The sequence below is a fragment of the Myodes glareolus genome, chromosome 14, assembly GCF_982192425.1.
Source record: "Myodes glareolus chromosome 14, mMyoGla1.1, whole genome shotgun sequence".
NCBI lineage: Eukaryota > Metazoa > Chordata > Mammalia > Rodentia > Cricetidae > Myodes > Myodes glareolus.
This window is the reverse complement of record NC_142039.1, coordinates 2383765-2397061: the sequence shown is the minus strand read 5'-3', so window position 1 is coordinate 2397061 and position 13297 is coordinate 2383765.

Below are 13297 nucleotides of genomic sequence, written 5' to 3'. Positions count from 1 at the left end.
ATCCCAGACAAACCCCCAAATGTTATGAGTCCGGGGCCTTCACCAATCAACCATTAATAGAGCTAGCAAATAAGAGGTTTTAATTCATATACTGTCACCTGGTTGATAATGGAAGTTACAAAATAATCCCACACTAGCTAAGAATTGCATATAATAAAGGGTTATTTACTTAGGGGTTGACTCACAGATCACAGTCCTAGATCACAGTCCTCTGCATAAACGGGGAACAGGAACCGAATCCAGCAGCCAGAAGTGAGAGAGCTAGCACATGATAAGCCTGGCAATACTTAATACCTACATCACTTAAAGATTAAAACTTCATATCAGAACATTTAAACAACTGTGCAGTAAGGGAAGGCAATAGCCTCCAAATGTAAACAATGTTTAAGTATCTTGATCAGAGATAGAAATGTATAATGTTGAAGCCACAAAACAATCCCACACCAGTTAAGAATTATGGATAATAAAAAGGGTTATTTATTTAAGGGGAAAAAACTTACAGATCACCATCCCAAACAACAGTCCCCTTGTCACAAACAGGGAACAGAGTCTAGTCATCGGAAAGGGAGTCAGAAGCAAGAGAGAGAGAGTGCCCAGTTCCCACTGCTTTTTAAAGTATAAGAGACCACGGCCCAGTGGGCTGGTATCTTAAAGGCTATTGGCTGAAGGAGTGGAAGGAGCTCCTGCAGCACCTCTCCCCCTTTCACTTAAGTAAGAGAGTTCCAAAACCAATACAAAAGAATATACACTAGGAACAGATATCAAGTATAAGATTAGAATTACAATCAGCATAAACAATATTAAGCAAGGAACATATGCTAAATGTTTTAATAAGCATTCTATCCTATGGAGTCTAAGTCTTGTATAGGAAATGGTTTGGCTAGATCATAAGAGTGCAGTAATTATGACTATCTTGTAGAATGAGCAGTGGGCTACTTTTTGTCTCACCCGGCTCCTGGCCACCTAGCTGTACACCTGAAATAACAACACACAAATTGTATTCATTTAAACACTGCCTGGCCCATTATCTCCAGCCTCTTACTGGCTAACTCTCACATCTTGACTAACCCATATCTAATAATCTGTATGCCACCACGAGGTCGTGGCTTACCGGGAGGATTCTAACCCACGCCCATCTTGGGCAAGAGAAGCATGGCATCTGCCTGACTCTGCTTCTTTCTCCCAGCATCCTGTTTTGTCTACTCCTCCTATCTAAGCTGCTGTCCTATCAAAAGCCAAGGCAGTGTCTTTATTAACCAATAAAAGTAACACATAGACAGATGATCCTCCTACATCACTATCTAATCTTCAACCCTATTGAAGGCCTGAGAAAGGAGATAATATTACTTGAGCAGGCAGGAAGTATAATCAAGTACCTTCCAAAGCAAGCAATATATGATGGAGACAATTAGCTACCTGAGCAATCACCCAAAGTCTCATTTTGCAATGTTGAAGCAATCAACTTTGGCTAAGGCCTAGTGTAATTGACAGATCATTTTCAGAGGCAGGAAAATTTTCAAAACCATCTTACCCTGTCTTGGCAAGATTTGACAGTCCTGCTTATCCATTTCCAGATACTATGTAACTTGTCAATGGTTGAGGCATTGTCAGTTTCTTGCCCAAAGGCCAGTTTTGCCAAGAAGAAAACAAGCTCCAAGTGGAGTGTCTTCGGTGCTCAACATTATCTTAGGAATAGATTGGTGCTGTCAGAAGCAATCATGTTTCATGTCAACAGAACCCTAAGTTATTTAAATGCCATGCTCCACAGATCCTTGAAGTGGTTGAAGAATACCTATCTAGACAGAATACAATTTCTATGTAGTTAAAGAACCTAATTGATCTAACTGTATGTACAACAAACATGAACAATTATTGACCTATAATAATATGAAAATATACCCTAAAAATGTATCAATATACAAAATGTCCTAAACCAAGGTAGAAGCATACATATATACAATCTGGCAAAATAACTTAGTATATATGTACAAATAATGTAACCAAAAGTAACAAATATAATTTGAACTTGTATCAATATACAAAAACTATACCAATGTAAATTGTCCATAAATAATAGGTCACAAGTATTTACTCTATTACCCACTATTACTAACCCTCCCTTTTTTTTGAACAAACATAGTTTTCTCCCTAACTCTCTATCTGGTACAAGTAATAATCAACAACCCCTAAACAGTGTTCCCAACCCTATGGACAAATTTTTTTTGGTTAGGGGACATCATCTTCTAGAATTGCTTTCTGCTGTCATGGGGCGATGTTCTCTTAATGAGATCCTGCAAAAATAAGTGGTGATTAAGTTCCAAAATTACTGTCTAGTATAGTTGCAAACAATTTCCAATCAGTCAATATGTTCTTTTTTTCTTTCAAAGTTCTCATTTGGAGTTCTGGCCAGAATATGAGAAGGTGCACCATTTCATCAGATGTCTTACAGTAGCACTGTCTACATCACAATGCCATCTCAGTTAGGTGAGGTGGTTGCTGTGGGGCCCCATCTTCTTCCTGGAAACTTCAAAGATTACTGCAGGAAAAGGATCAGTAGGAAAATCTATTGTTCATCATGAAATACTTAAACATTATTTATATAGACATATACAGACATATATATTTCTGTACATATATATGACATACATATTTCATATGAAAGGTATGATAGAGACAAAAATAGATATGAAGAAAAAAATTTTAATTCTTTTTTCTTTCTGTCCCATATCATATGGCTCTTGACATGAGATAGAAACTCTGAATTTTCTTTAACAACATGCTTGGATTTAGAGAAGGACAGAGCCAGAGCCATTGTCCAACTCCCAAACCAGCTCTATGTATTCATAAATACATATATATATATATCAGTTACCTGATCTCATAAATTGGATTTCTTTTTCTCGATGATTCTTAGTGCCCAGTTAATTTTCCTTCTGTCAGTATCCAAACATCCAGGGTCTCTTGAATTTTTGAAGATGAGTATTTACCTGCAAAGACAAGAACAGAACTCAGCCCCAACCCTTATGAAGTTTCCTAACCACCTGTATAGTTGTCACCATTGTGAATGTGCTGTCATTTCTCTTTTTCAAGAGGTTTCTCCTTTTCCAACCAAATCTTTATTAATTTTGATGATATTCATAATGTTTCTTCTCCTGATGAAACAAAAATAAAACCCCTTCCCCAACATAGCACATCTCCTGATTTCCTTTGTGAGGTCAGCACATCCTTGAAATAAACTGGTTGACTTAATTCAGAAGACTTTTCTATTATCCAATGTCTTTCTGCTGCTGTTGTCCCTTTCTCATTAGCATTAAGAAAATTCAAGGTTAATAAACCATTATGCAATCTATTTCTGGGGGTATTGTCCATCCCTTTCTGTTTGTTCAGCATATCCTTTATAGTGCGATTTGATCTTCCTATAACTGCCTGACCTATAGGATTATTTGGTATACCTATAATGTGCTTTATATTATAATAAGCAAAAAAACTGTTTCATTTAGATACATATGCTGGACCATTGTCTGTCTTTATTTGTACAGGAATGCCCATGATAGTCATAACTTCTAATAAATGTGTGATTACTACATCAGCCTTTTCTGAGCTCAAGGCAGTTGCCCATTGAAAACCTGAATACATGTCTATGGTGTGGTGTACATATTTCAGTTTAAAAAATGCCATAAAGTGAAACACATCCATCTGCCAGATTTCATTCATTTGAGTACCCTTAGTACATCCTGCAGGCAACGGTGTTTGATTATAGAAAGAGCAAGTAGGATGCCTCTTTACAATCTCCTTAGCTTGTTGTCATGTAATAGAAAACTCTTTCTTTAAACCTTTGCTATTGACATGATTTTTTTATGAAATTCTGAGGCCTGCAACACACTTCCAATCAATAATTGATCAATTTCTGCATTACCTTGTGTTAGAGGACCTGGCAGACCAATATGGGATTGAATGTGTGTTATGTACATAGGAAAAAGCCTATTCCTGATTATGTCTTGCATCTGGATGAACAATGTAGTCAATTCTGTATCATCTGGTATAAATTCAGCAGTTTCAATATGTAAGACAGCTCTTTCTGTATATTGTGACTCAATAACTAGATTGAGAGCTTCTTTAAAATCCCTTAGTACCATAAGACTAGCATATAATTCTGCCTTCTGGACAGAATTATAAGGGCTTTGTTCTACCTTACTTAATTCTTCTGATTTGTAACCTGCCTTCCCTGTTTTATTTGCATTAGTATAAAATGCACAGACTTCTGTTATTGATGAATCATGTACAATTCAGGGAAGAATTCAAGAAGTTCTATTTACAGGGTTAAGTCTATCACTTTTGGGATAATTGCTATTAATTTCTACCAAAAAATTACCACAAGCCCTTTCCCAGGGTTCATTGTCTTCCCATAACTTTTTTTATTTCATCAACAGTAACAGGCACTACAATCTCTGCTGGGTCTATACCTGCTAATTGATACAGTCTCAATTTACCTTTTATAATCAATTCAGAGACTTTCTCCACATAGGTTTTTAATTTTTTACTTGGCTTATGTGGTAAAAAGATGCATTCTGATATAATATCATCCCTCTGCATTAAAATTCCTGTAGGAGAAATTCTGGAAGGCAATATACCTAGAATACAATTAAGATTTGGATTCACCCTATCCACATGTGCCTCCTGTAATTTCTCCTCAACAATTGTCAATTCCTTTTCCGCTTCAGCTGTTAATTCTCTGGGACTATTCAAGTCTTTACCACCATCTAAGGTTTTATTTAAATGAATTATTAGATCAGGTGCTATCCCAACAGCTGGTCGTAGACTGGAAATGTCTCCCAATAATCTTTGAAAGTCATTAAGAGTCCACAACCGGTCTCTCCTAATTTGTGCCTTTTGTGTTCTAATTTTCTATAAGCCTATTCTGTAACCTAGGTAATTAACAGAATCTCTTCTTTGAATCTTTTCAGGAGCAATTTATAATCCCCATTTAGGCAAGACTTTCTTTACTTCTTCTAACATCCTTTCTAAAGTATCTGTATTTGAATCAGATAACAAAATATCATCCATGTAATGGTAGATTATAGACCTAGGAAATTGCTTATGTATTATTTCCAATGGCTGGCTGACCAAGTATTAGCACAGTGGGGCTATTGAGCATTTCCTGTGGGAGGACAGTCCATTGATATCTTCTAGTAGGATGAGAGTTATTATAAGTAGGCACTGCAAAGGCAAACTTTTCTCTATCCTTTTCTTGTAAATATATAGTGAAAAAATAGTCCTTTAAATCAGCAATTATTAAAGGCCATATCTTTGATAACAGAGAAGGCAGAGGAGTTCCAGATTGTAGAGGGCCCATAGGTTGAATAACCTTGTTGATAGCCCTTAGACCTGTCACCATTCTCCATTTTCCAGATTTCTTTTAAACAAATACATGAGAATTCCAAGGGCTGGTAGATTCTTCTATATGTCGAGCATTTAGTTGCTCTTGTACCAGCTGTTCTAAAGCCTGCAACTTTTCCTCAGCTAGAGGTCACTACTTAACCTATATTTGTTTCTCAGTTAACCATTTTAAAGGCAGGGCTGTTGGTACCTCTGAAGGTTTATCAATTGCTTTGTGTTCTTGTACAGTCCGAATGGCTGGTGTCTGTCATCTGTAATATCTTCTAATGTTTTCCTCAGAAACATAAGTTTTGAGGGCTGTAGGAATGTTAATCTGGGTATTCCATTGCTGTAATAGGTCACGACCCTACAAATTCACTGCAATATTGGCTATATATGGCCTTAGTCTTCCTATTTGCCCTTCTGGCACTATACATTCAACCCATCTTGTGCTTTGTTTTACCTGAGATAGGGTTCCAATTCCTAGGAACTAAACATCTACCTCTTGAAGAGGCCAATTTGGATGCTAAGATTCTGAAGTAATGATTCTTACATCCACACCTGTGTCTAATAAGCCTTCAATAGAAATGTCATTTATACAAACTTTTGGCTTTGGTCTTTGATTATTAATAGAAGTCTGCCAAAATATATGTTTCCTCTGTCCTACTGGAGTTTTTTACTCATCCTCCACATTTAACCCATCATTCAGACCAGTATTGCTTTTTAGAGCAGGCATTGGATTTTTTAATTTTCCTGGCAAGACACGTTCTCCACAGTAACTGGGAATGACTGGGCCACATTTGTCATGAGGGTCTGCGAGAGGCCCCCCACAGCATTTCCTGATGGTATCGGGTTGCCTTGTCTATCTGTCGTTAACCTCCATTCATTGGTCCAATATTGGCCTTTGGCACACCTCCTATATACCTGAAGGCTAAGTCCCTCTATTTCTGCCATTCCCAGAGGAGGCATTATTCCTAGGAACCCGTTGTCTACAAGACTTTTTCAGATGTCCCATTCTACCACAATTAAAACATCTGGTATTCTGATGTTGTCTCTTACCATCGGAAATTGCTTTTCCTACCCATGCTTCAGTAGCATAGTCAAGTGTCTCAACATTCATTATACCCAAGACCATGCATCCATGGGTGCTGATCTGCTCTTTAAAGGCCTAAGGATCCATTTGCACTCAATGTTGGCATTCTCATAGGCCAGAGATTTAATTATTGTACACCTAGTTTCTGGGTCAGTTGCCCCTATTTGTACAGCCCTAGTTAGTCCTTACAAAAAAGAAAATCATGAAAAGGTTCTCTCTGACCCTGTTTAACCCTAAGTTGTGATTCAACTCTATTTCCTACTTCCTGAATCCTGTCCCAAGCCTTTAAAGGTGCTGTAGTCCATAGGGACAAGGTGTGGTCATCATAAAGAGCTTGATCCTGAGGATCAGGGAAAAATCCTTTACCTAGAATTTGATCTAGGGAAATCTCAAGTCCTTTTGCTTTTTCTTGTTGCTCTAAAATTCTTGCTTCCTCTTTTAAAAAGCACATCCAAAGCAGCTGTGGTCCACTTTCTAGAACTGCTGAGATTAACTGAGCCCAATCTTGAAGCATGGCTTTGCTACTGAAAGCCTACGATTTAACCATTTCCCTAATAAAAGACGAATGTAGTTCATAAGCTACAACTGCTTGTTTAATTTCCTTTAGATCAGTCAAACGTATGGGCTCCCATGTATATTCCTTGACAACCTTAGGGTACTTGGAGCCAGATACTTTTTCTGATGTTATTACTGGACAGGCAGGCAGAACTCTGAGGAAGCTATCCCAGAGATTTTTACATAATGACGAGGCTAAATTTTGCCTTTTTACCTTTTGTTCCTGGTCATCAAATTTGATAATTTCCTCAATCTTTTCAAATCTGTTTACCACTGCCTTTTGTAACTTCTGGATCACCTGTGTTCGGCTTTAATGCCCTCATTGAGGATTCCAAGATCTGAAGTCTGTCCAGTAGAGATAATGTCTTATCCTTGGACATAATCTTTGTAGCATGCATATTACCTTCCTGGGGAGACATTCTATCAATCTGCCATACCCCTTTGACAGAGTCCAATTAATACATTCAACAGTGCAAATTCTTTCAAATAATGTTTCAGTACCCACTGTCATTGATTGGGTTTTATGTGCCAAATCAGCTGTTTCCTTCTCTAGACCGCTGAATCTTCCTTTAAATAAATTACTATCAGTCTGTACCATTTCCAAAAGTATCTCATTTGACTGAGTTTTGTTAGTTAAACTGGCCATGCAGATTCATAGCCTCTTTCCTGAGAAGTGGGTTTCAGTCTGAAAAGATTGTACCATTTCTAAACATGTCTCATTCCTAGCCCTATTGTCAATCCATTTTTTAAAGAAAAAAAATATCGAGGACAAGACTAATTGTCAAAATCAAAAATAGTGATATAGAAGGGACATCATATAAGTCTTGTAAAACCTCTCACATGGTGTAAGTAAAGAGGCTATTGAAACTTTGGACAGTTAGAATGCCTGGCCTATTGTCCTTTTAAATTAACAACTTATGCTCTATACTCAGGATGTTAAATCTTACCGGTGGTTCAATTAGCTGGATTAGGTGCAATAACTGTAACCTGCCAGTAGGTGTCTCAGGCCACCTACAAAACTAATCCAGTGGGGCTCAGTGGTGACCGTGAATTCACCTGTGGTCGGTATGAAATCTGATTTTAGAGCAGAATGCTAAAAGATAAATCACAGACTGTGTGCTCTGAGGATGTATAAAGCAATGGAAGAGGCAAATGCAAACAATTCTTTAGAATGCCGCAGAACATCTGGCTCAGATGGGGGAAGCCTGCCTCTCACTGCAATGTCTGCAGTGCGCCCTGGTGGGAGGCAAATGGTAGGGTTCATGGGTACTTGAAGCCAATCCGAGGCATGTAAAGAAAAATGAACTGTGGCTTATCCTTAGAAAAGCCTCTGTGTGAGATTCTATATGAACTGCTGGCTCCACACACAGGCCAAAGCCTACTAAGGGAGGGCTCATGCTGAGCTGGCTGGCATCAGGCAGCAGAGTGGGGGGTTGTAAACCCAAATGCTGGGCACCAGATGAAGCCACAAAACAATCCCACACCAGTTAAGAATTATGGATAATAAAAAAGGTTATTTGTTTAAGGGAAAAGCTTACAGATCACTGTTGCAAACAGAGAGCAGAGGTTCTGGTCACCAGAAAGGGAGCCTGAAGCAAGAGAGAGAGAGAGAGAGAGAGAGAGAGAGAGAGAGAGAGAGCGAACACCTGGCTCCTGCTGCTTTTTAAAGTGTAAGAGACCACACCCCAGTGAGTTGGTATCTTAAAGGCTATTGGCTGAAGGAGTGGAAGGAGCTCCCACAGCCTAATGCAATATGATAAATATATCCTAAAATTATATCAATATACAAAATGTCTTAAACAGAGGTAGAAGCATGCATGCATACAATCTGACAATATAACTTTGCGTAGGTGTACAAATATTGTGAACAGAAATAGGAGTGTATTCAATACAACAAATATAATTTGAACTTGCATCAATATACAAAAATCTATACAAATGTAAATTGTCCATAAATAAAAGATCGCAAGTATTCACTCTCTTACTCACTATTATTCGTAGTAGCATAAGTTCTCACTAATCTACCTATTGTCCTATTCAGTTTTTCCTCTTTTTATTTTAATGAGATCCCCAACCCTTCATAATTTCCACCCAACTCCCAACCCTATATGAGTAATAATCAACCCCTTAATGGTGTTCCTAACCCTGAGGACAAACTATTTTGGGAGAGGGGACATCATCTTTTAGAATTGCTTCCAGCTGTCATGGGGGCAGTGTTCTTTCAGCCGTTTCATGCAAGACAACTCTTTCTGCATATTGTGAATCAGTAACTATATTGTGAGGTTCTTTAAAATCCCTTAGTACATAACTCTGCCTTTTGGTAAGAATTACAAAGGATTTTGTTCCACCTTACTTACATCTTCTGACTTGTAACCTGACTTTCCTGATTTATTTGTATCAGTATAATATGTATGGACTCCAGTTATTAGTGTGTCATGTACAATTTGGGAAAGAATCCAAGTAGTTCTCTTTATAAGGTTAATTATATCACTTTTGGGATAATTGCTATTAATTTCTTCCCCAAAAAAATAGCACAAGCTCTTTGCCATGGTTCATTGTCTTCCCATATTTTTTTTTAACTTTATCAATAATAGAAAGCACTATAATCTCTGCTGGGTCTATACCTACTAGTTAATAAAGTCTCGATTTTCCTTTTATAATTAATTTGAAGACTTTTCCACATAAGATCTTAATTTTTTACTTGGTTTTTGGGGTAAAAAATCCATTCTAAGATAATATCTTCCCTCTGCATTAAAGTTTCTGTAGGGGAAATTCTGGAAGACAGTATGACTAGAATGCAATTAAGATTTGGATTCACTCTATCTACAAGTACCTCCTGTAGTTTCTCTTCAATGACCATCAATTCTTTTTTCACTTCAGCTGTTAATTCCCTGGGACTATTTAAGTCTTTGTCACAATCTAAGGTTTTGTTAAATGAATTATTAGATCAGGTGTTACCCTGACAGCCAGTTGTAGACTAAAAATGTCTTCTAACCACCTTTGAAAATCACTTAGAGTCTGCAATTCGTCTCTTTTAACTTGTGCCTTTTGTATTCTAATTTTCTGTAAACCTATTTTGTAACCTAGGTAATTGATAGAATCTCCTCTTTGTACTTTTCCAGGAGCAATTTCCAATCCCAATTAGGCAAAACTTTCTTTGCTTCTTCAAACATTCTTTCTAAAGTATCTGCATTTGAGTCCGATAACAAAATGTCATCTATTTAATGGTAAATTATAGACTTAGGAAATTGCTTGTGTATTATTTCCAATGGCTTATTTACAAAGTATTGGCACAGGGTGGGACTATTGAGCATTCCCTGTAGGAGGATGGTCCATTGGTATCTCCTAGTAGGCTGAACATTATTATAAGTAGGCACTATGAAGGCAAACTTTTCTCTATCCTTTTCTTGTAAATATATAGTGAAAAAACAGTCACTTAAATCAACAACTATAAGAGGCCATCTTTTGGTAACAGAGAAGGCACAGGAATTCCAGAGTGTAGTGGGCCCATAGGTTGAAAAACCTTGTTGACAGCTCTTAGATCTGTCACCATTCTCCGTTTTCCAGATTTCTTTTTAACAACAACTACAGGAAAATTCCAAGAGCTGGTTGATTCTTCTATATGTCGAGCATCTAGTTGCTCCTGTACCAGTTGATCTAAAGCCTACAGCTTCTCTTCTGTTAAAGGACATTGTTTAATCCATAGTGGTTTCTCAGGTAACCATTTTAAAAGCAAAGCCATTAATGTCTCTGAAGACTTGCTAGTTGCTTTGTGTTCTTGTACAACCTTAATGGCAAGTGACCTTTGTTTATAGTATTTTATAATATCCTTCCCAGAAACATGAGTTTTTGGAACTGCAGGAATGTTAATCTGGGTATTCCATTGCTGCAACAGGTCATCACCACACAAATTCACTGCAATATTAGCTACATATGGCATCAGTCTTCCTTTCTGTTTTTTAGCCCTATGCATTCAACCCATTTCCTGCTTTGTTTCTCTTGAGATAGGGTTCCAATTCCTAGGAATTGAATATCTGCCTCTTGAAGAGGTCAATTCAGATGCCAAGATTCTGGAGTAATGATACTCACATCTGAAGCTGTGTCTAGTAACTTCACAATTACAATGCTATTTATATGCACTCTTAGTTTTGATTTTTTATCATTTATAGAATTATGCCAAAATATACGTTTCCTATTTCCTACTGGAATTTTTTTTATTCATCCTCCATGTCTATCCCATCTTCCAGAACAGTATGGTTTTTTACAGTAAGCACTGGATTGTTTAATTTTCTTGGTGAGACATGTTCTCCACAGTGACTGGGAATGACTGGACCTTATTTGACATGGGGGCCTGGATTAAGCCCCCCAAGGGGTTTCCCAATGGTATCAGGTTGCCATGTCTATCATTTGTCAGCCTACATTCATTGGTCTAATGTCAGCCTTTGCCACATGTCCTACATATACCAGAGTTCTCCTATTCTTGCCTTTCCTAGAGGAGACATTGTTCCTAGGAATTTCTTGTCTACAATCCCTTTTCACATGTCCTATTCTTCCACAATTAAAACATTTTGCATTTTGGTGTCTCCTCATACCATTGGAAATAGCTTCTCCTACCCAAGCCTCAGTACTATAGTCAAATATCTCAACATTCATTGCATGCAATATCCATTCATCTATTAGTGCTGATCTGACCTTTAAAGATCCAAGGATCTTCTTGCATTTTAAGTTGGACTTTTCAAAAGCCAAAGATTCAATAAGTACATGTCTAGTTTCTGGGTCTGTTACTCCTACTTGTACAGCCTTAGTTAATCTTTGTAAGAAGTCACTAAATAGTTCTCTCTGGCCATGTTTAATCTGAATAAATGATTCAATTCTCTTTTTCAGTTTCTTAATCCTGAACCAAGCCTTTAAAGCTGCTGTGCTACATATGGTCAATGTACATTTGTCACAGAGAGCCTGGTCATGAGGATCAGAGTAATGACCCTTGCCCAGAATTTGATTTTGGAAAGTCTCAAATCCTTTTGCTTTCCCCTGTTGTTCTAAAGGTTTTACCTTTTCTCTCCAATATCACTTCCAAAGCAGCTGAGGTCCATATTCTAGGACCACTGAGACTTAGTGCTTGAAACCCACGTTTTCACCATTTTCCTAACAAAAGGTGAATGTAGTCCATAAGATACTATTGCTTGTTTAATTTCCTTTAGATTGCTCATATATATTGATTCCCAAGCATATTCTTTGACTACCTTAGGGTACTTTGTGCTAGATGGTCTTTCTGAGGAAATCACCAAATGTGCAGTTAAAACTCTGAGTCTGTCACATACTGATGAGGCTAAATCTTGTCTTTGTATCTTACATCCCTGCTTATCCATTTCAATAAATTCCTCAGTCTTTTCAAATATTTTCACTACTGCCTTTTGTAAAGTCTTAATCTCCTGTCCAGTGTTCTGTTCTAATGACCTCATTGAGGATTCCAAGGTATGAAACTTGTCCAGTAAAAATAATGTTTCATTATTGGACATAATTTTGATGGCATACATATTACCTTTCTGGACAGATGCCTTATCTGTTAACCTATTATAACTTCTCAACAGATTCTGATTGTTAAATTCAATGGCACAAATTCTTTCAAATAATTCTATCAAAACATGCTATCCCTCTCCATAGTATTGATCTTCTCAACTGACTGTCCGTTATTATTCTATAAGGACTGTATCATTTCTAAAAGTGCCTCACTCTTGGCCCTGTTATCAAACCATTTTCTTAATGAGATAATATTAAAAAAAAAACCTAATTCCTAAAGTCAAATAAATGAGTGTATAAGGAAAATCACATATCCCTTGCAGAATACCATCCACAGCATAAGTAAAAAGGTTTTTAAATTCATAATTGGTAATATTGTCTCCATTGTATAACTTTCAAATTTATTAATTTATTTACTGCCATTAGATTTCAGTAAATTGCTGTAGGTGTAAGAATCGTTATTGACCAGCAGGTGTCGCGGTTTCAGCCACATGGCAGGAAGATGCGACCAGTGGTATGTGGGACTGTTCACTCAGCTTTGGTTTTGTGCATTGGTGCCTGGTTAAATAATGGCACTAACATGGACAACTAAGTACACTAAAAACGTGAGAGAGTTTGGGAAGAAATTCTAGACACAAAAACAACAGAATTAGGCATGGCTTCTTGGTAGCAGCATTTTCTCAGATGGGCTCTATTTGCTAGAGGCAAGAACATTCCATTTAAGAGAGGCTTCCTGATACAGCTTTAGCAGCA